Raw genomic sequence first — 23,556 nt, 5'->3', positions numbered from 1 at the left:
CTGGCAGCATTGTCGGAGGGGCGTCCAAATTGGGCCCAACTTGCAACAAAATGTTGCGGTTGGTGGCGAGGTAGGTACTGGAGAGGCTGATCTGTGAGTGTATTGACAGGTAAGTGTGATTAGTAGAAGTATTGGCTATTTTGTGTTGATGCGTGAATTGATGTTTTTTTTTCTTTTTAGCGGCAGTCTGGATGTTGATGGCGACGACGATAGGGCCTTCAAATTTCGCCCATTTGGCAGGAATTGGATGGCGAATTTGGTGTGGCAACTGCTGAAGAGGCAGCTCTATCGGAGGCGTGGCAGGTACGTATGTTTTGTGTGTATTTGGACCATTTTGTGTTGATGTGAATATTGACGTCATTTTTGGTTTGTTTACAGTGGCTGCTCTGGACCTGTGCGGTGGATTGTCAGGAGCGTCGTCAATAAATCCTAAAATGTCGTCCAATTGGCATCAGATGTGTGGAGTTGATGACGGGGCAGCTGCTGGAGGGGCAGATCTGTCGGAGGCGTGGCAGGTACGTGTGATTATTTTGAGTTTTGTCCATATTGTGTTGATGTGTGTATTGACGTCATTTTGTATTATTTCAGTGGCTGCTCTGGACCTGTGCGGTGGATTGTCAGGCTGCCTCAGGACCGACTTTTGGGCTCATCAAAAGTAGTCAGAGTAGTAGCTATCGTAGTCGTCTAGGATATCCGCTATCTCGTCGTCAACTGAATCGTCGTCCGTCCACTGGTCGTCGCCATCGTCGCTGAGTGCTTCGCAGTCCATATCAGAGTCCTCCGATACGGCTGCGGCGTCAGGTTGTGAATTGGCGGCGGGCCTTGTAGGTGTTGGTGCTGCTTCTGGTGCTGCTGCTGGAGTCTGTGTTGGAGGATTGGCCGCTGCTGAGCCACTGCCCTTTGCCTCCGTCAGGCTTGCAATTAATGTGGTAAGTTCTTGAAGTCGTTTCTCCAAGTTTTCTATTTTAACTGCATACTCTTTTAGGAGTCCCACACACTTGCCATCGCATTGAATGGCTGGCTGCTGCTGATGCTGGGGATTTCTTGGCGTCTGGAAACGTTTTGGAGTTGGCTGCACCCGTTGATCGCGCTGGCATTGGCGCCCCTTGGCCTGTGGCTGGGAATGATGGCCGCGATGCTGGTGCTGCTGCTGGTGCTGCCGACCCAAATTGTGACCGCGCTGCTGCTGTTTTTGTTCTTGTTGCTGCTGCTGCTCTTCCCTTAGATTTTGCTGGATCTTGGCCAAATGATTTTCGGCCGGATTGGCTTGCGCACCACGGCTATACAAGGGCTTGCGGGTGGTGGGCGTTGCTGCTGCAGCTGGTGTTGGTGCTGCTTTGGCCCCCTGTCTGCCGCTTGAGTGCTGCTGTTGTTTTTGGTGTTGTGGCCGCTTCTTTTGAGATGACTGCTGTTGTTTGGGGGCGGGGATATGAGGCTGCTGTTGTTGGGAAGGACGACGACTGCTCGTCGGCTGTTGCCGTTCTGCCGCTCGTGGCTGCTGCTGCTGCTCAGCATTCCCGGACCGCAACACCCTGCTGTAGGAAGGCCTGCCATTACCTCTGGTGCCTGTGTTTGTTGTCTGCTGTTGTTGCTGGGATTGGGATTGGCGACTCGGCTGCTGAGTTTGTGGACGATGTTGATCAGTTGGCTGCTGTGGCTGCTGGCGTTGCTGTTGATACTGCTGCCTCTGCTGCTCAGCGATGAGCCTGTTTGCCCTTAGATGGCTGCGGGCCTTTTTGTAGGCGGGACAACCCTTGTAGCAGCTCACGTGCTTGCCGCTACAATTGGCGCATTTGGGATCCTCCTGCCTGGGTTTCCTGCATGCTGTTGTGGGGTGATCTCCAGCGCATTTCATACACTTGTATGGCCGTCTGCAGTAGTTTTTTGTATGCCCAAACTCCTGGCACCGATGGCACTGCGCTGGGTCGCGTGGCTTGGCTTGTCTCACTATGGAGATGCATTGATTGGCCAGGTTTTTAATGTCCAGAATTGCCTCATGGCCACCATCCGCCTTGGGCTGAATTTCAACCTCAAAAATATTTAGAGGCCTTCCATTAAAACGGTGTTTTAATCCTCGGATAAACCTCGCAGTAAATCCGAGTCGTTCAAGCTCCTCCGTTATCCAGCTGCTGGGAGTAGTGTGGTGTAAGTGCCGCACTATTACACGATAGCCCCTTTCACTGCGCGGCTGGTGTGTGTGCAGATGGGTGCTGTCTTCAGCTAGGGCGTTCTGAATGGCGTTGTATGTTATAATGTCGTCGCAGTGGACTCTAAGTCCACTGTTGGCCATCGATTTCGTTGTGAATTTCCCCACGTTCGGATTTGTTGTCAATTTGTTAATCAGGGGTAAAATTGCAGGCACCAGGGGCAGGAAGATTGTTGGGACCTGGGTGCTGCGTAATGACGGTTGGACTGGCGTTAAATTTATATTGATTGCTGGTTGATGTTGCGGCTGGTGGTTGTCCGTCTCCATCTGTTGGCTTTCAGCCTCTATCCTTTGGGGCTCCCTATGTTGGGCCTCCGGAACCGGAACCACACTATTTGACGGTGTGCGTATTTGCCCAGCATCTGACTCCATCTGCCGAGTCTCATGATGCAGCCTTTTCGCGAATTGGCTCTTGAACATGGGCGTGTCCAGAGTGAGGCAGGTGAAGTCATCGTCATCTGTATCCGTTTCGATCGCCGCGCATCTTCTTTTGAGCGGCGAGCGAAACGAATCTGTAGTCAGGTTATCCTTTGCTAAAGGGGTAAGGGGCAGGGGCGAGGGCATATCATTGGCCAGTAGCGGGGGAACGCTAATTAGCCATTCCTTTACCAGTTGTGTTCTGGTACTAGGCCTTGTCTGAGTATTATGCTCGTCCGCCTGAGTCAGAGTGGGCAGCAAGCATTTTCTGCTTCTGCTAGTATTATTGCGTTCAGCTGTCGTCAAACTTTGTTGCTGGTCATTGTTTTTCTTTATGCCGTTTACAGTTTCGGTTTTGTTATTGGCGTAGGTCAGGCTAGCTTCGTTCTTGTATGTGTTTGTGTTTTGGTTCGGCGGGAGAGAGCAAGCATCTCTCTTTTTGTCATAAGTGTGTGAGTGCATGTTTGGCGGCAAACGCTTTGGGGCTTGATGTGACGAGCCTCCGTTTTGATTGTGCGCCGAGGGTTCGGCTGCCGAGAGAGCGCAAGCGTCGCTCTCTCTGATGCTTGTGTGAGTTGTTTGATTGTTTTTGTTTTCGCTAATGTTTTGGCGCGAAAACATATGGGCATAACATTTGTTCTTGTTTTGTTTATGTGCACTTAAATGCTCTTTGGTAAGAGCGAAAGCGCCGCTATTTTTGGAACCCGTTGCACTTTCGCTGGGGGCTATTTTTGTCTGCGTGTTTGTACGTGTATTTGATGGCGGTTTTTCTTGTATGTTGGCGTCTGTTTTTGGTGGGATTGGCGGGTATTTTCTAACATATAAACCCCTGTCCACGAAACGACGCTCGAACTCCAGCACCGTAGCTCCCAAGGAGCTCAGGGTACTCTCTGGCGAGTCCGTCTCCAACTCGGCCAGATCCGCATCCCCCTCTGAGTCGAACATTGGTTCGAAGAGGGAAGCATTTGCGGAGGGGTTCCCTCCCAGGGGCCTGGTCGATATGACGGCAGAACTTATTTGAGTAACGCACTCACCACCCGCTTCGGCTCTTGCCGAGTTGTCCATAGCATCCATAACATCCATATTATTGGTCGTCAGATTTGGAGCAAGTGCGTCCATTTGGTGGCCTGGTCCAGGTACTCAGTAGCTTGCTTTTCCTTCCTCTTTCCTCAGTTGGGTTTATTGGCTTCACTATTACGGCACGGTTACAGATGATTATATTGCATTATTTGCAATTATTTGGCACATATTGTTTATTTAGTTTCATTTAATTTAGTCCCGGTTGAAACATGTACTTTAATACATTTATAGTTCCACATAATACAACAAAAAACACAAGTCACTTTTTTTTTTTTTCGATGTAATTAGATGCGCGTGCACGCCTACGATGCGCACACTCGCCCGCCAGCTTTGCTACTGGCGGAGTTTATTTCCAGCTTTTCTTATTACCATAACTTCGGCAATTTACATTTAAGCTTAACTTACAACAATGATGTTCTTTTGAATTTTTGCGGGCAATTGACATTAACATTACATTAACATTAACATTAACATCTACAGACATGTTTACATTCTATCAGTATTACAGTCTGGTAGCCCTATTTTGACATTCGCAATTATTGACGTACATTTATACAAACAAAGAGATGAGTATTTGGACAAATTGCAACATTAATGACATTTATAGGCTAATTTAATTCTATTTATTTTCTATTTCAGGTACTGGAGGATCATCATCGTCGTCTGGAGTGGTGTGGATGGCACAGGGCGCATCCGCCTCAGCGCTGGATGTGCACGAGTGTGTGATGCAGCAGATTGTTGCTGCGGCATCAGAATTGGCAGAAGCAGGATCCAGGAGTTGGCGTGAATGGAGATGGTGATGATGTTTGGCGAGCGACTCTGTTCCGGCCGCCCACGCCGCCTCTACCTGGAGATCTGGGGATTGGCACTGGTCCGGCCAATCGGTGTACGTTGGCCAGTGGAAATGGCCGCAGTGGAGATGGCCGCATATGAGTGCGGATTGGCTGCATCCGAGTGGCTGCTGGTCCGGCCACCCAGGATGCATTGTCGATGCAGATGGAGATGGAGATGGCGCGCTGGCCATTGTCGTCTGCAGCTGCTGCTGCTGTTTTGTGATGATGATGGCGTGACGTCACGGCCATCGGTTGCTGGCAGCGTTGTCAGAGGGGCGTCCAAATTGGGCCCAACTTGCAACACAATGTTGCAGTTGGTGGCGAGGCAGGTACTGGAGAGGCTGATCTGTGAGTGTATTGACAGGTAAGTGTGATTAGTAAAAGTATTGGCTATTTTGTGTTGATGCGTGAATTGATGTTTTTTCTTCTTTTTAGCGGCAGTCTGGATGTTGATGGCGACGACGATAGGGCCTTCAAATTTCGCCCATTTGGCAGGAATTTGATGGCGAAATTGGTGTGGCAACTGCTGGAGAGGCAGCTCTATCGGAGGCGTGGCAGGTACGTATGTTTTATGTGTGTTTGGTCCATTTTGTGTTGAAGTGTGTATTGATGTTTTTTCTCATTTTAGCGGCGGCCTGTGACTGGATGTTGTTGGCGACGGCGAAATGGCCTTCGAATTTCGCCCATTTGGCACAAAGTGGATGGTAAATTTGGTGTGGCAACTGCTGGAGAGGCAGCTCTATCGGAGGCGTGGCAGGTACGTATGTTTTGTGTGTATTTGGACCATTTTGTGTTGATGTGTGTATTGACGTCGTTTTGGTTTGTTTACAGTGGCTGCTCTGGACCTGTGCGGTGGATTGTCAGGAGCGTCGTCAATAAATCCTTAAATGTCGTCCAATTGGCATCAGATGTGTGGTGTTGATGACGGGGCAGCTGCTGGAGGGGCAGATCTGTCGGAGGCGTGGCAGGTACGTGTGATTATTTTGAGTTTTGTCCATATTGTGTTGATGAGTGTATTGACGTCATTTTGTATTATTTCAGTGGCTGCTCTGGACCTGTGCGGTGGATTGTCAGGCTGCCTCAGGACCGACTTTTGGGCTCATCAAAAGTAGTCAGAGTAGTAGCTATCGTAGTCGTCTAGGATATCCGCTATCTCGTCGTCAACTGAATCGTCGTCCGTCCACTGGTCGTCGCCATCGTCGCTGAGTGCTTCGCAGTCCATATCAGAGTCCTCCGATACGGCTGCGGCGTCAGGTTGTGAATTGGCGGCGGGCCTTGTAGGTGTTGGTGCTGCTTCTGGTGCTGCTGCTGGAGTCTGTGTTGGAGGATTGGCCGCTGCTGAGCCACTGCCCTTTGCCTCCGTCAGGCTTGCAATTAGTATGGTAAGCTCTTGCAGTCTTTTCTCCAAGTTTTCTATTTTGACGGCGTACTCTTTTAAGGTTTCCACACACTTGCCATCGCATTGGATGGCTGGCTGCTGCTGATGCTGGGGATTTCTTGGCGTCTGGAAACGATTTGGAGTTGGCTGCACCCGTTGATCGCGCTGGCATTGGCGCCCCTTGGCCTGTGGCTGGGAATGATGGCCGCGATGCTGGTGCTGCTGCTGGTGCTGCCGACCCAAATTGTGTCCGCGCTGCTGCTGTTTTTGTTTATGTTGCTGCTGCTGCTCTTCCCTTAGATTTTGCTGGAACTTGGCCAAATGTTTTTCGGCCGGATTGGCTTGCGCTCCTCGGCTATACAAGGGCCTGCGGGTGTTGGGCGTTGCTGCTGCAGCTGGTGTTGGTGCTGCTTTGGCCCCCTGTCTGCCGCTTGAGTGCTGCTGTTGTTGTTGGTGTTGTGGCCGCTTCTTTTGAGATGACTGCTGTTGTTTGGGGGCGGGGATATGAGGCTGCTGTTGTTGGGAAGGACGACGACTGCTCGTCGGCTGTTGCCGTTCTGCCGCTCGTGGCTGCTGCTGCTGCTCAGCATTCCCGGACCGCAACACCCTGCTGTAGGAAGGCCTGCCATTACCTCTGGTGCCTGTGTTTGCTGTCTGCTGTTGTTGCTGGGATTGGGATTGGCGACTCGGCTGCTGAGTTTGTGGACGTTGTTGGTCAGTTGGCTGCTGTGGCTGCTGTGGCTGCTGGCGTTGCTGTTGGTACTGCTGCCTTTGCTGCTCAGCGATGAGCCGGTTTGCCCTTAGATGGCTGCGGGCCTTTTTGTAGGCGGGACAACCCTTGTAGCAGCTCACGTGCTTGCCGCTACAATTGGCGCATTTGGGATCCTCCTGCCTGGGTTTCCTGCATGCTGTTGTGGGGTGATCTCCTGCGCATTTCATACACTTGTATGGCCGTCTGCAGTAGTTTTTTGTATGCCCAAACTCCTGGCACCGATGGCATTGAGCTGGATCGCGTGGCTTGGCCTGTCTCACTATGGAGACGCATTGATTGGCCAGGTTTTTAATGTCCAGAATTGCCTCATGGCCGCCATCCGCCTTGGGCTGAATCTCCACCTCAAAAATATTTAGAGGCCTCCCATTAAAACGATGTTTGAGTCCTCGGATAAACCGGGTAGTGTATCCGAGCCGTTCCAGCTCCTCCGTTATCCAGCTGCTGGGAGTAGTGTGATGTAAATGACGCACTATTACACGATAGCCCCTTTCGCTGCGCGGCTGGTGTGTGTGCAATTGGGTGCTGTCTTCAGCTAGGGCGTTCTGAATGGCGTTGTATGTTAAAATGTCGTCGCAGTGGACTCTAAGTCCACTGTTGGCCATCGATTTCGTTGTGAATTTCCCCACATTTGGATTTATTGTCAATTTGTTAATCAGGGGTATAATTGCAGGCACCAGGGGCAGGAAGATTGTTGGGACCTTGGTTCTGCGTAATGACGGTTGGACTGGCGTTAAATTTATACTAATGTCTGGCTGATGTTGTGTCTGATGGCTGATGTTGCGGCTGATGTTGCGTTCAGACTCCTCCCTTTGAGGCTCCCTATGTTGGACCTCACTTGGTGGGACCGGAACCTCAGTGTTTGGCGGTGTGCTTATTTGGCCAGCATCTGACTCCATCTGCCGAGTCTCATGATGCAGCCTTTTTGCGAATTGGCTCTTGAACATGGGCGTGTCCAGAGTGAGGCAGGTGAAGTCATCGTCATCAGTATCCGTTTCGATCGCCGCGCATCTTCTTTTGAGCGGCGAGCGAAACGAATCTGTAGTCAATTTATCCTTTGCTATAGGGGTAATGGGCAGGGGCGAGGGCATTTCATTGGCCAGTAGCGGGGGAACGCTAATTAGCCATTCCTTTACCAGTTGTGTTCTGGTACTAGGCCTTGTCTGTATGTTATGCTCGTCCGCCTGAGTCAGAGTAGGCAGCAAGCATTTTCTGCTTCTGCTAGTATGTGTGTTTGTTTGTGTTTTGTTATTGGCGTAGGTCAGGCTAGCTTCGTTCTTGTATGTGTTTGTGTTTTGGTTCGGCGGGAGAGAGCAAGCATCTCTCTTTTTGTCATAAGTGTGTGAGTGCATGTTTGGCGGCAAACGCTTTGGGGCTTGATGTGACGAGCCTCCGTTTTGATTGTGCGCCGAGGGTTCGGCTGCCGAGAGAGCGCAAGCGTCGCTCTCTCTGATGCTTGTGTGAGTTGTTTGATTGTTATTGTTTTCGCTAATGTTTTGGCGCGAAAACATATGGGCATAACATTTGTTCTTGTTTTGTTTATGTGCACTTAAATGCTCTTTGGTAAGAGCGAAAGCGCCGCTATTTTTGGAACCCGTTGCACTTTCGCTGGGAACTATTTTTGTCTGCGTGTTTGTACGTGTATTTGATGGCGGTTTTTCTTGTATGTTGGCGTCTGTTTTTGGTGGGATTGGCGGGTATTTTCTAACATATAAACCCCTGTCCACGAAACGACGCTCGAACTCCAGCACCGTAGCTCCCAAGGAGCTCAGGGTACTCTCTGGCGAGTCCGTCTCCAACTCAGCCAGATCCGCATCCCCCTCTGAGTCGAACATTGGTTCGAAGAGGGAAGCATTTGCGGAGGGGTTCCCTCCCAGGGGCCTGGTCGATATGACGGCAGAACTTATTTGAGTAACGCACTCACCACCCGCTTCGGCTCTTGCCGAGTTGTCCATATCATCCATAACATCCATATTATTGGTCGTCAGATTTGGAGCAAGTGCGTCCATTTGGTGGCCTGGTCCAGGTACTCAGTAGCTTGCTTTTCCTTCCTCTTTCAGTTCTTCCAGTTGGGTTTATTGGCTTCACTGAATTAAGGCACGATCACAGATGATTATATTGCATTATTTGCAATTATTTGGCACATATTGTTTATTTAGTTTCATTTAATTTAGTCCCGGTTGAAACATGTATTTAAAAACATTTAAAGTTCCACATAAAACAACAAAAAACACAAGTCACTTTTTTTTTTCGATGTAATTAGATGCGCGTGCACGCCTACGATGCGCACACTCGCCCGCCAGCTTTGCTACTGGCGGAGTTTATTTCCAGCTTTTCTTATTACCATTACTTCGGCAATTTACATTTAAGCTTAACTTACAACAATGATGTTCTTTTGAATTTTTGCGGGCAATTGACATTAACATTACATTAACATTAACATTAACATCTACAGACATGTTTACATTCTATCAGTATTACAGTCTGGTAGCCCTATTTTGACATTCGCAATTATTGACGTACATTTATACAAACAAAGAGATGAGTATTTGGACAAATTGCAACATTAATGACATTTATAGGCTAATTTAATTCTATTTATTTTCTATTTCAGGTACTGGAGGATCATCATCGTCGTCTGGAGTGGTGTGGATGGCACAGGGCGCATCCGCCTCAGCGCTGGATGTGCACGAGTGTGTGATGCAGCAGATTGTTGCTGCGGCATCAGAATTGGCAGAAGCAGGATCCAGGAGTTGGCGTGAATGGAGATGGTGATGATGTTTGGCGAGCGACTCTGTTCCGGCCGCCCACGCCGCCTCTACCTGGAGATCTGGGGATTGGCACTGGTCCGGCCAATCGGTGTACGTTGGCCAGTGGAAATGGCCGCAGTGGAGATGGCCGCATATGAGTGCGGATTGGCTGCATCCGAGTGGCTGCTGGTCCGGCCACCCAGGATGCATTGTCGATGCAGATGGAGATGGAGATGGCGCGCTGGCCATTGTCGTCTGCAGCTGCTGCTGCTGTTTTGTGATGATGATGGCGTGACGTCACGGCCATCGGTTGCTGGCAGCGTTGTCAGAGGGGCGTCCAAATTGGGCCCAACTTGCAACACAATGTTGCAGTTGGTGGCGAGGCAGGTACTGGAGAGGCTGATCTGTGAGTGTATTGACAGGTAAGTGTGATTAGTAAAAGTATTGGCTATTTTGTGTTGATGCGTGAATTGATGTTTTTTCTTCTTTTTAGCGGCAGTCTGGATGTTGATGGCGACGACGATAGGGCCTTCAAATTTCGCCCATTTGGCAGGAATTTGATGGCGAAATTGGTGTGGCAACTGCTGGAGAGGCAGCTCTATCGGAGGCGTGGCAGGTACGTATGTTTTATGTGTGTTTGGTCCATTTTGTGTTGAAGTGTGTATTGATGTTTTTTCTCATTTTAGCGGCGGCCTGTGACTGGATGTTGTTGGCGACGGCGAAATGGCCTTCGAATTTCGCCCATTTGGCACAAAGTGGATGGTAAATTTGGTGTGGCAACTGCTGGAGAGGCAGCTCTATCGGAGGCGTGGCAGGTACGTATGTTTTGTGTGTATTTGGACCATTTTGTGTTGATGTGTGTATTGACGTCGTTTTGGTTTGTTTACAGTGGCTGCTCTGGACCTGTGCGGTGGATTGTCAGGAGCGTCGTCAATAAATCCTTAAATGTCGTCCAATTGGCATCAGATGTGTGGTGTTGATGACGGGGCAGCTGCTGGAGGGGCAGATCTGTCGGAGGCGTGGCAGGTACGTGTGATTATTTTGAGTTTTGTCCATATTGTGTTGATGAGTGTATTGACGTCATTTTGTATTATTTCAGTGGCTGCTCTGGACCTGTGCGGTGGATTGTCAGGCTGCCTCAGGACCGACTTTTGGGCTCATCAAAAGTAGTCAGAGTAGTAGCTATCGTAGTCGTCTAGGATATCCGCTATCTCGTCGTCAACTGAATCGTCGTCCGTCCACTGGTCGTCGCCATCGTCGCTGAGTGCTTCGCAGTCCATATCAGAGTCCTCCGATACGGCTGCGGCGTCAGGTTGTGAATTGGCGGCGGGCCTTGTAGGTGTTGGTGCTGCTTCTGGTGCTGCTGCTGGAGTCTGTGTTGGAGGATTGGCCGCTGCTGAGCCACTGCCCTTTGCCTCCGTCAGGCTTGCAATTAGTATGGTAAGCTCTTGCAGTCTTTTCTCCAAGTTTTCTATTTTGACGGCGTACTCTTTTAAGGTTTCCACACACTTGCCATCGCATTGGATGGCTGGCTGCTGCTGATGCTGGGGATTTCTTGGCGTCTGGAAACGATTTGGAGTTGGCTGCACCCGTTGATCGCGCTGGCATTGGCGCCCCTTGGCCTGTGGCTGGGAATGATGGCCGCGATGCTGGTGCTGCTGCTGGTGCTGCCGACCCAAATTGTGACTGCGCTGCTGCTGTTTTTGTTTTTGTTGATGCTGCTGCTCTTCCCTTAGCTTTTTCTGGAACTTGGCCAAATGATTTTCGGCCGGATTGGCTTGCGCACCTCGGCTATACAAGGGCCTGCGGGTGTTGGGCGTTGCTGCTGCTGCTGCAGCTGGTGTTGGTGCTGCTTTGGCCCCCTGTCTGCCGCTTGAGTGCTGCTGTTGTTGTTGGAGTTGTGGCCGCTTCTTTTGAGATGACTGCTGTTGTTTGGGGGCGGGGATATGTGGCTGTTGTTGCTGGGAAGGACGACGACTGCTGTTCGGCTGTTGCCGTTCTGCCGCTCGTGGCTGCTGCTGCTGCTCAGCATTCCCAGACCGCAACACCCTGCTGTAGGAGGGCCTGCCATTGCCTCTGGTGCCTGTGTTTGCTGTCTGCTGTTGTTGTTGCTGGGATTGGCGACTCGGCTGCTGAGTTTGTGGGCGTAGTTGGTCAGTTGGCTGCTGTGGATGCTGGCGTTGCTGTTGGTACTGCTGCCTTTGCTGCTCAGCGATGAGCCGGTTTGCCCTTAGATGGCTGCGGGCCTTTTTGTAGGCGGGACAACCCTTGTAGCAGCTCACGTGCTTGCCGCTACAATTGGCGCATTTGGGATCCTCCTGCCTGGGTTTCCTGCATGCTGTTGTGGGGTGATCTCCTGCGCATTTCATGCACTTGTATGGCCGTCTGCAGTAGTTTTTTGTGTGCCCAAACTCCTGGCACCGATGGCATTGAGCTGGATCGCGTGGCTTGGCCTGTCTCACTATGGAGATGCATTGATTGGCCAGGTTTTTAATGTCGAGTATTGCCTCATGGCCGCCATCCGCCTTGGGCTGAATTTCAACCTCAAAAATGTTTAGAGGCCTTCCATTAAAACGGTGTTTTAATCCTCGGATAAACCTCGCAGTAAATCCGAGTCGTTCAAGCTCCTCAGAGATCCAGCTGCTGGGCGTGGTGTGGTGTAAGTGCCGCACTATTACACGATAGCCCCTTTCACTGCGCGGCTGGTGTGTGTGCAGATGGGTGCTGTCTTCAGCTAGGGCGTTCTGAATGGCGTTGTATGTTATAATGTCGTCGCAGTGGACTCTAAGTCCACTGTTGGCCATCGATTTCGTTGTGAATTTCCCCACGTTCGGATTTGTTGTCAATTTGTTAATCAGGGGTAAAATTGCAGGCACCAGGGGCAGGAAGATTGTTGGGACCTGGGTGCTGCGTAATGACGGTTGGACTGGCGTTATATTTATGCTAATGTCTGGCTGATGTTGCGGCTGATGGTTGACCGTTTCCATCTGTTGGCTTTCAGCCTCTATCCTTTGGGGCTCCCTATGTTGGACCACCGGAACCGGAACCACACTATTTGACGGTGTGCGTATTTGCCCAGCATCTGACTCCATCTGCCGGGTCTCATGATGCAGCCTTTTCGCGAATTGGCTCTTGAACATGGGCGTGTCCAGAGTGAGGCAGGTGAAGTCATCGTCATCTGTATCCGTTTCGATCGCCGCGCATCTTCTTTTGAGCGGCGAGCGAAACGAATTTGTAGTCAATTTATCCTTTGCTATAGGGGTAAGGGGCAGGGGCGAGGGCATTTCATTGGCCAGTAGCGGGGGAACGCTAATTAGCCATTCCTTTACCAGTTGAGTTCTGGTACTAGGCCTTGTCTGAGTATTATGCTCGTCCGCCTGAGTCAGAGTGGGCAGCAAGCATTTTCTGCTTCTGCTAGTATTATTGCGTTCAGCTGTCGTCAAACTTTGTTGCTGTTGCTGGTCATTGTTTTTCTTTGTGCCGTTTACAGTTTCGGTTTTGTTATTGGCGTAGGTCAGGCTAGTTTCGTTCTTGTATGTGTTTGTGTTTTGGTTCGGCGGGAGAGAGCAAGCATCTCTCTTTTTGTCATAAGTGTGTGAGTGCATGTTTGGCGGCAAACGCTTTGGGGCTTGATGTGACGAGCCTCCGTTTTGATTGTGCGCCGAGGGTTCGGCTGCCGAGAGAGCGCAAGCGTCGCTCTCTCTGATGCCTGTGTGAGTTGTTTGCTTGTTTTTGTTTTCGCTAATGTTTTGGCGCGAAAACATATGGGCATAACATTTGTTCTTGTTATGTTTATGTGCACTTAAATGCTCTTTGGTAAGAGCGAAAGCGCCGCTATTTTTGGAACCCGTTGCACTTTCGCTGGGAACTATTTTTGTCTGCGTGTTTGTACGTGTATTTGATGGCGGTTTTTCTTGTATGTTGGCGTCTGTTTTTGGTGGGATTGGCGGGTATTTTCTAACATATAAACCCCTGTCCACGAAACGACGCTCGAACTCCAGCACCGTAGCTCCCAAGGAGCTCAGGGTACTCTCTGGCGAGTCCGTCTCCAACTCAGCCAGATCCGCATCCCCCTCTGAGTCGAACATTGGTTCGAAGAGGGAAGCATTTGCGGAGGGGTTCCCTCCCAGGGGCCTGGTCGATATGACGGCAGAACTTATTTGAGTAACGCACTCACCACCCGCTTCGGCTCTTGCCGAGTTGTCCATATCATCCATAACATCCATATTATTGGTCGTCAGATTTGGAGCAAGTGCGTCCATTTGGTGGCCTGGTCCAGGTACTCAGTAGCTTGCTTTTCCTTCCTCTTTCAGTTCTTCCAGTTGGGTTTATTGGCTTCACTGAATTAAGGCACGATCACAGATGATTATATTGCATTATTTGCAATTATTTGGCACATATTGTTTATTTAGTTTCATTTAATTTAGTCCCGGTTGAAACATGTATTTAAAAACATTTAAAGTTCCACATAAAACAACAAAAAACACAAGTCACTTTTTTTTCGATGTAATTAGATGCGCGTGCACGCCTACGATGCGCACACTCGCCCGCCAGCTTTGCTACTGGCGGAGTTTATTTCCAGCTTTTCTTATTACCAGTACTTCGGCAATTTACATTTAAGCTTAACTTACAACAATGATGTTCTTTTGAATTTTTGCGGGCAATTGACATTAACATTACATTAACATTAACATCTACAGACATGTTTACATTCTATCAGTATTACAGTCTGGTAGCCCTATTTTGACATTCGCAATAATTGACGTACATTTATACAAACAAAGAGATGAGTATTTGGACAAATTGCAACATTAATGACATTTATAGGCTAATTTAATTCTATTTATTTTCTATTTCAGGTACTGGAGGATCATCATCGTCGTCTGGAGCAGTGTGGATGGCACAGGGCGCATCCGCCTCAGCGCTGGATGTGCAAGTGTATGTGATGCTGCAGATCACGCATCTGCGGCATCGGAATTGACAGAGGCAGGATCCAGGAGTTGGCGTGAATGGAGATGGAGCTTGATGAGCGACTCTGGTCCGGCCGCCCACGTTGCTTCTACCTGGAGAACTGGGGATTGACACTGGTCCGGCCAATCGGGGTGCGTTGGCCAGTGGAAACGGCCGCAGTGGAGATGGCCGCATATGAGTGCGGATTGGCTGCATCCGAGTGGCTGCTGGTCCGGCCACCCAGGATGCACTGTCGATGTAGATGGAGATGGAGCGCTGGCCAGAGTCGACTGTATTGGCTGGCCTCGTCGTTGGATTGCCGCTGCTGTTTTGTGATGATGGCGTGACGTCACGGCCATCGGTTGCTGGCAGCGTTGTCGGAGGGGCGTCCAAATTGGGCCCAACTTGCAACAAAATGTTGCGGTTGGTGGCGAGGCAGGTACTGAGAGGCTGATCTGTGAGTGTATTGACAGGTAAGTGTGATTAGTAAAAGTATTGGCTATTTTGTGTTGATGCGTGAATTGATGTTTTCTTCTTTTTAGCGGCAGCCTGAATGTTGATGGCGACGACGATAGGGCCCTCAAATTTCGCCCATTTGGCAGGAATTTGATGGCGAATTTGGCGTGGCACCTGCTGGAGAGGCAGCTCTATCGGAGGCGTGGCAGGTACGTATATTTTGTGAGTGATTGGACCATTTTGTGTTGAACTGTGTATTGATGTTTTTCTTCTTTTTAGCGGCAGCCTGAGGACTGGATGTTGTTGGCGACGGCGAAAGGGCCTTCGAATTTCGCCCATTTGGCAGAAAGTGGATGGTGAATTTGGTGTGGCAACTGCTGGAGAGGCAGATCTATCGGAGGCGTGGCAGGTACGTATGTTTTGAGTGAGTTTGGACCATTTTGTGTTGATGTGTGAATTGACGTCATTTTGGTTTGTTTACAGTGGCTGCTCTGGACCTGTGCGGTGGATTGTCAGGAGCGTCGTCAATAAATCCCAAAATGTCGTCCAATTGGCATCAGATGTGTGGTGTTGATGACGGGGCAGCTGCTGGAGGGGCAGATCTGTCGGAGGCGTGGCAGGTACGTGTGATTATTTTGAGTTTTGTCCATATTTTGTTGGTATGCGAATTGACGTCATTTTTGGTTTGTTTCAGTGGCTGCTCTGGACCTGTGCGGTGGATTGTCAGGCTGCCTCAGGACCGACTTTTGGGCTCGTCAAAAGTAGTCAGAGTAGTAGCTATCGTAGTCGTCTAGGATATCCGCTATCTCGTCGTCAACTGAATCGTCGTCCGTCCACTGGTCGTCGCCGTCGTCGCTGAGTGCTTCGCAGTCCATATCAGAGTCCTCCGATACGGCTGCGGCGTCAGGTTGTGAATTGGCGGCGGGCCTTGTAGGTGTTGGTGCTGCTTCTGGTGCTGCTGCTGGAGTCTGTGTTGGAGGATTGGCCGCTGCTGAGCCACTGCCCTTTGCCTCCGTCAGGCTTGCAATTAATGTGGTAAGTTCTTGCAGTTTTTTTTCTAAGTTTTCAATTTTGACGGCGTACTCTTTTAGGAGTCCCACACACTTGCCATCGCATTGGATGGCTGGCTGCTGCTGATGCTGGGGATTTCTCGGCGTCTGGAAACGTTTTGGAGTTGGCTGCACCCGTTGATCGCGCTGGCATTGGCGCCCCTTGGCCTGTGGCTGGGAATGATGGCCGCGATGCTGGTGCTGCTGCTGGTGCTGCCGACCCAAATTGTGTCCGCGCTGCTGCTGTTTTTGTTTATGTTGCTGCTGCTGCTCTTCCCTTAGATTTTGCTGGAACTTGGCCAAATGTTTTTCGGCCGGATTGGCTTGCGCTCCTCGGCTATACAAGGGCCTGCGGGTGTTGGGCGTTGCTGCTGCAGCTGGTGTTGGTGCTGGTGCTGCTGGTTTGGCCCCCTGTCTGCCGTTTGAGTGCTGCTGTTGTTGTTGGAGTTGTGGCCGCTTCTTTTGAGATGACTGCTGTTGCTTGGGGGCGGGGATATGAGGCTGCTGTTGTTGGGAAGGACGACGACTGCTCGTCGGCTGTTGCCGTTCTGCCGCGCGTGGCTGCTGCTGCTGCTCAGCATTCCCAGACCGCAACACCCTGCTGTAGGAGGGCCTGCCATTGCCTCTGGTGCCTGTGTTTGCTGTCTGCTGTTGTTGTTGCTGGGATTGGCGACTCGGCTGCTGAGTTTGTGGGCGTTGTTGGTCAGTTGGCTGCTGTGGCTGCTGGCGTTGCTGTTGGTACTGCTGCCTTTGCTGCTCAGCGATGAGCCGGTTTGCCCTTAACTGGCTGCGAGCCTTTTTGTAGGCGGGACAACCCTTGTAGCAGCTCACGTGCTTGCCGCTACAATTCGCGCATTTAGGATCCTCCTGCCTGGGTTTCCTGCATGCTGTTGTGGGGTGATCTCCTGCGCATTTCATGCACTTGTATGGCCGTCTGCAGTAGTTTTTTGTGTGCCCAAACTCCTGGCACCGATGGCACTGCGCTGGATCGCGTGGCTTGGCCTGTCTCACTATGGAGACGCATTGATTGGCCAGGTTTTTAATGTCCAGAATTGCCTCATGGCCGCCATCCGCCTTGGGCTGAATCTCCACCTCAAAAATGTTTAGAGGCCTCCCATTGAAACGGTGTTTGAGTCCTCGGATAAACCGGGTAGTGTATCCGAGCCGTTCCAGCTCCTCCGTTATCCAGCTGCTGGGAGTAGTATGATGTAAATGACGCACTATTACACGATAGCCCCTTTCGCTGCGCGGCTGGTGTGTGTGCAATTGGGTGCTGTCTTCAGCTAGGGCGTTCTGAATGGCGTTGTATGTTAAAATGTCGTCGCAGTGGACTCTAAGTCCACTGTTGGCCATCGATTTCGTTGTGAATTTCCCCACATTTGGATTTATTGTCAATTTGTTAATCAGGGGTATAATTGCAGGCACCAGGGGCAGGAAGATTGTTGGGACCTTGGTGCTGCGTAATGACTGTTGGACGGGCGTTATATTTATACTAATGGCTGGCTGATGTTGCGGCTGATGATTGTCCGTTTCCATCTGTTGGCTTTCAGCCTCTATCCTTTGGGGCTCCCTATGTTGGACCTCCGGAACCGGAACCACACTATTTGACGGTGTGCGTATTTGCCCAGCATCTGACTCCATCTGCCGAGTCTCATGATGCAGCCTTTTTGCGAATTGGCTCTTGAACATGGGCGTGTCCAGAGTGAGGCAGGTGAAGTCATCGTCATCAGTATCCGTTTCGATCGCCGCGCATCTTCTTTTGAGCGGCGAGCGAAACGAATCTGTAGTCAATTTATCCTTTGCTATAGGGGTAATGGGCAGGGGCGAGGGCATTTCATTGGCCAGTAGCGGGGGAACGCTAATTAGCCATTCCTTTACCAGTTGTGTTCTGGTACTAGGCCTTGTCTGTATGTTATGCTCGTCCGCCTGAGTCAGAGTAGGCAGCAAGCATTTTCTGCTTCTGCTAGTATGTGTGTTTGTTTGTGTTTTGTTATTGGCGTAGGTCAGGCTAGCTTCGTTCTTGTATGTGTTTGTGTTTTGGTTCGGCGGGAGAGAGCAAGCATCTCTCTTTTTGTCATAAGTGTGTGAGTGCATGTTTGGCGGCAAACGCTTTGGGGCTTGATGTGACGAGCCTCCGTTTTGATTGTGCGCCGAGGGTTCGGCTGCCGAGAGAGCGCAAGCGTCGCTCTCTCTGATGCTTGTGTGAGTTGTTTGATTGTTATTGTTTTCGCTAATGTTTTGGCGCGAAAACATATGGGCATAACATTTGTTCTTGTTATGTTTATGTGCACTTAAATGCTCTTTGGTAAGAGCGAAAGCGCCGCTATTTTTGGAACCCGTTGCACTTTCGCTGGGGGCTATTTTTGTCTGCGTGTTTGTACGTGTATTTGATGGCGGTTTTTCTTGTATGTTGGCGTCTGTTTTTGGTGGGATTGGCGGGTATTTTCTAACATATAAACCCCTGTCCACGAAACGACGCTCGAACTCCAGCACCGTAGCTCCCAAGGAGCTCAGGGTACTCTCTGGCGAGTCCGTCTCCAACTCAGCCAGATCCGCATCCCCCTCTGAGTCGAACATTGGTTCGAAGAGGGAAGCATTTGCGGAGGGGTTCCCTCCCAGGGGCCTGGTCATTATATCGGTAGCACTATTTTGAGTAACGCACTCACCACCCGCTTCGGCTCTTGCCGAGTTGTCCATAGCATCCATAACATCCATATTATTGGTCGTCAGATTTGGAGCAAGTGCGTCCATTTGGTGGCCTGGTCCAGGTACTCAGTTGCTTTGCTTTTCCTCTTTCCTCAGTTGGGTTTATTGGCTTCACTATTACGGCACGGTTACAGATGATTATATTGCATTATTTGCAATTATTTGGCACATATTGTTTGTTTAGTTTCCATTTAATTTAGTCCCGGTTGAAACATGTATTTTAATACATTTAAAGTTCCACATAAAACAACAAAAAACACAAGTCACTTTTTTTTTTCGATGTAATTAGATGCGCGTGCACGCCTACGATGCGCACACTCGCCCGCCAGCTTTGCTACTGGCGGAGTTTATTTCCAGCTTTTCCTATTACCAGTACTTCGGCAATTTACATTTAAGCTTAACTTACAACAATAATGTGATTTTGGATTTTTGCGGGCAATTGACATTAACATTACATTAACATTAACATCTACAGACATGTTTACATTCTATCAGTATTACAGTCTGGTAGCCCTATTTTGACATTCGCAATTATTGACGTACATTTATACAAACAGATGGTCACAAAGAGATAAGTATTGGACAAATTGCAACATTAATGACATTTATAGGCTAATTTAATTCTATTTATTTTCTCTTTCAGGTACTGGAGGATCATCGTCGTCGTCTGGAGCAATGTGGATGGCACAGGGGCATCCGCCTCAGAGCTGGATGTGCACGTGTATGTGATGCTGCAGATCACGCATCTGCGGCATCGGAATTGGCAGAGGCTGGATCCAGGAGTTGGCGTGGATGGTGATGGTGTTTGGGGAGCGACTCTGGTCCGGCCGCCCACGCCGTCTCTACCTGGAGAAATGGAGATTGACACTGGTCCGGCCAATCGGGGTGCGTTGACCAGTGGAAATGGCCGCAGTGGAGATGGCCGCATATGAGTGCGGATTGGCTGCATCCGAGTGGCTGCTGGTCCGGCCACCCAGGATGCACTGTCGATGTAGATGGAGATGGCGTGCTGGCCATTGACGACTGTATTGGCTGGCCTCGTCGTTGGATTGCCGCTGCTGTTTTGTGATGGTGGTGGCGTGACATCACGGCCATCGGTTGCTGGCAGCATTGTCGGAGGGGCGTCCAAATTGGGCCCAACTTGCAACAAAATGTTGCGGTTGGTGGCGAGGTAGGTACTGGAGAGGCTGATCTGTGAGTGTATTGACAGGTAAGTGTGATTAGTAGAAGTATTGGCTATTTTGTGTTGATGCGTGAATTGATGTTTTTTTTTCTTTTTAGCGGCAGTCTGGATGTTGATGGCGACGACGATAGGGCCTTCAAATTTCGCCCATTTGGCAGGAATTGGATGGCGAATTTGGTGTGGCAACTGCTGAAGAGGCAGCTCTATCGGAGGCGTGGCAGGTACGTATGTTTTGTGTGTATTTGGACCATTTTGTGTTGATGTGAATATTGACGTCATTTTTGGTTTGTTTACAGTGGCTGCTCTGGACCTGTGCGGTGGATTGTCAGGAGCGTCGTCAATAAATCCTAAAATGTCGTCCAATTGGCATCAGATGTGTGGAGTTGATGACGGGGCAGCTGCTGGAGGGGCAGATCTGTCGGAGGCGTGGCAGGTACGTGTGATTATTTTGAGTTTTGTCCATATTGTGTTGATGTGTGTATTGACGTCATTTTGTATTATTTCAGTGGCTGCTCTGGACCTGTGCGGTGGATTGTCAGGCTGCCTCAGGACCGACTTTTGGGCTCATCAAAAGTAGTCAGAGTAGTAGCTATCGTAGTCGTCTAGGATATCCGCTATCTCGTCGTCAACTGAATCGTCGTCCGTCCACTGGTCGTCGCCATCGTCGCTGAGTGCTTCGCAGTCCATATCAGAGTCCTCCGATACGGCTGCGGCGTCAGGTTGTGAATTGGCGGCGGGCCTTGTAGGTGTTGGTGCTGCTTCTGGTGCTGCTGCTGGAGTCTGTGTTGGAGGATTGGCCGCTGCTGAGCCACTGCCCTTTGCCTCCGTCAGGCTTGCAATTAATGTGGTAAGTTCTTGAAGTCGTTTCTCCAAGTTTTCTATTTTAACTGCATACTCTTTTAGGAGTCCCACACACTTGCCATCGCATTGAATGGCTGGCTGCTGCTGATGCTGGGGATTTCTTGGCGTCTGGAAACGTTTTGGAGTTGGCTGCACCCGTTGATCGCGCTGGCATTGGCGCCCCTTGGCCTGTGGCTGGGAATGATGGCCGCGATGCTGGTGCTGCTGCTGGTGCTGCCGACCCAAATTGTGACCGCGCTGCTGCTGTTTTTGTTCTTGTTGCTGCTGCTGCTCTTCCCTTAGATTTTGCTGGATCTTGGCCAAATGATTTTCGGCCGGATTGGCTTGCGCACCACGGCTATACAAGGGCTTGCGGGTGGTGGGCGTTGCTGCTGCAGCTGGTGTTGGTGCTGCTTTGGCCCCCTGTCTGCCGCTTGAGTGCTGCTGTTGTTTTTGGTGTTGTGGCCGCTTCTTTTGAGATGACTGCTGTTGTTTGGGGGCGGGGATATGAGGCTGCTGTTGTTGGGAAGGACGACGACTGCTCGTCGGCTGTTGCCGTTCTGCCGCTCGTGGCTGCTGCTGCTGCTCAGCATTCCCGGACCGCAACACCCTGCTGTAGGAAGGCCTGCCATTACCTCTGGTGCCTGTGTTTGTTGTCTGCTGTTGTTGCTGGGATTGGGATTGGCGACTCGGCTGCTGAGTTTGTGGACGATGTTGATCAGTTGGCTGCTGTGGCTGCTGGCGTTGCTGTTGATACTGCTGCCTCTGCTGCTCAGCGATGAGCCTGTTTGCCCTTAGATGGCTGCGGGCCTTTTTGTAGGCGGGACAACCCTTGTAGCAGCTCACGTGCTTGCCGCTACAATTGGCGCATTTGGGATCCTCCTGCCTGGGTTTCCTGCATGCTGTTGTGGGGTGATCTCCAGCGCATTTCATACACTTGTATGGCCGTCTGCAGTAGTTTTTTGTATGCCCAAACTCCTGGCACCGATGGCACTGCGCTGGGTCGCGTGGCTTGGCTTGTCTCACTATGGAGATGCATTGATTGGCCAGGTTTTTAATGTCCAGAATTGCCTCATGGCCACCATCCGCCTTGGGCTGAATTTCAACCTCAAAAATATTTAGAGGCCTTCCATTAAAACGGTGTTTTAATCCTCGGATAAACCTCGCAGTAAATCCGAGTCGTTCAAGCTCCTCCGTTATCCAGCTGCTGGGAGTAGTGTGGTGTAAGTGCCGCACTATTACACGATAGCCCCTTTCACTGCGCGGCTGGTGTGTGTGCAGATGGGTGCTGTCTTCAGCTAGGGCGTTCTGAATGGCGTTGTATGTTATAATGTCGTCGCAGTGGACTCTAAGTCCACTGTTGGCCATCGATTTCGTTGTGAATTTCCCCACGTTCGGATTTGTTGTCAATTTGTTAATCAGGGGTAAAATTGCAGGCACCAGGGGCAGGAAGATTGTTGGGACCTGGGTGCTGCGTAATGACGGTTGGACTGGCGTTAAATTTATATTGATTGCTGGTTGATGTTGCGGCTGGTGGTTGTCCGTCTCCATCTGTTGGCTTTCAGCCTCTATCCTTTGGGGCTCCCTATGTTGGGCCTCCGGAACCGGAACCACACTATTTGACGGTGTGCGTATTTGCCCAGCATCTGACTCCATCTGCCGAGTCTCATGATGCAGCCTTTTCGCGAATTGGCTCTTGAACATGGGCGTGTCCAGAGTGAGGCAGGTGAAGTCATCGTCATCTGTATCCGTTTCGATCGCCGCGCATCTTCTTTTGAGCGGCGAGCGAAACGAATCTGTAGTCAGGTTATCCTTTGCTAAAGGGGTAAGGGGCAGGGGCGAGGGCATATCATTGGCCAGTAGCGGGGGAACGCTAATTAGCCATTCCTTTACCAGTTGTGTTCTGGTACTAGGCCTTGTCTGAGTATTATGCTCGTCCGCCTGAGTCAGAGTGGGCAGCAAGCATTTTCTGCTTCTGCTAGTATTATTGCGTTCAGCTGTCGTCAAACTTTGTTGCTGGTCATTGTTTTTCTTTATGCCGTTTACAGTTTCGGTTTTGTTATTGGCGTAGGTCAGGCTAGCTTCGTTCTTGTATGTGTTTGTGTTTTGGTTCGGCGGGAGAGAGCAAGCATCTCTCTTTTTGTCATAAGTGTGTGAGTGCATGTTTGGCGGCAAACGCTTTGGGGCTTGATGTGACGAGCCTCCGTTTTGATTGTGCGCCGAGGGTTCGGCTGCCGAGAGAGCGCAAGCGTCGCTCTCTCTGATGCTTGTGTGAGTTGTTTGATTGTTTTTGTTTTCGCTAATGTTTTGGCGCGAAAACATATGGGCATAACATTTGTTCTTGTTTTGTTTATGTGCACTTAAATGCTCTTTGGTAAGAGCGAAAGCGCCGCTATTTTTGGAACCCGTTGCACTTTCGCTGGGGGCTATTTTTGTCTGCGTGTTTGTACGTGTATTTGATGGCGGTTTTTCTTGTATGTTGGCGTCTGTTTTTGGTGGGATTGGCGGGTATTTTCTAACATATAAACCCCTGTCCACGAAACGACGCTCGAACTCCAGCACCGTAGCTCCCAAGGAGCTCAGGGTACTCTCTGGCGAGTCCGTCTCCAACTCGGCCAGATCCGCATCCCCCTCTGAGTCGAACATTGGTTCGAAGAGGGAAGCATTTGCGGAGGGGTTCCCTCCCAGGGGCCTGGTCGATATGACGGCAGAACTTATTTGAGTAACGCACTCACCACCCGCTTCGGCTCTTGCCGAGTTGTCCATAGCATCCATAACATCCATATTATTGGTCGTCAGATTTGGAGCAAGTGCGTCCATTTGGTGGCCTGGTCCAGGTACTCAGTAGCTTGCTTTTCCTTCCTCTTTCCTCAGTTGGGTTTATTGGCTTCACTATTACGGCACGGTTACAGATGATTATATTGCATTATTTGCAATTA

Source organism: Drosophila persimilis, unplaced genomic scaffold (genome assembly GCF_003286085.1).
Source record: "Drosophila persimilis strain 14011-0111.01,24,50 unplaced genomic scaffold, DperRS2 tig00000191-arrow-pilon, whole genome shotgun sequence".
Taxonomy (NCBI): Eukaryota; Metazoa; Arthropoda; class Insecta; order Diptera; family Drosophilidae; genus Drosophila; species Drosophila persimilis.
This window is presented reverse-complemented; position numbering follows the sequence as displayed.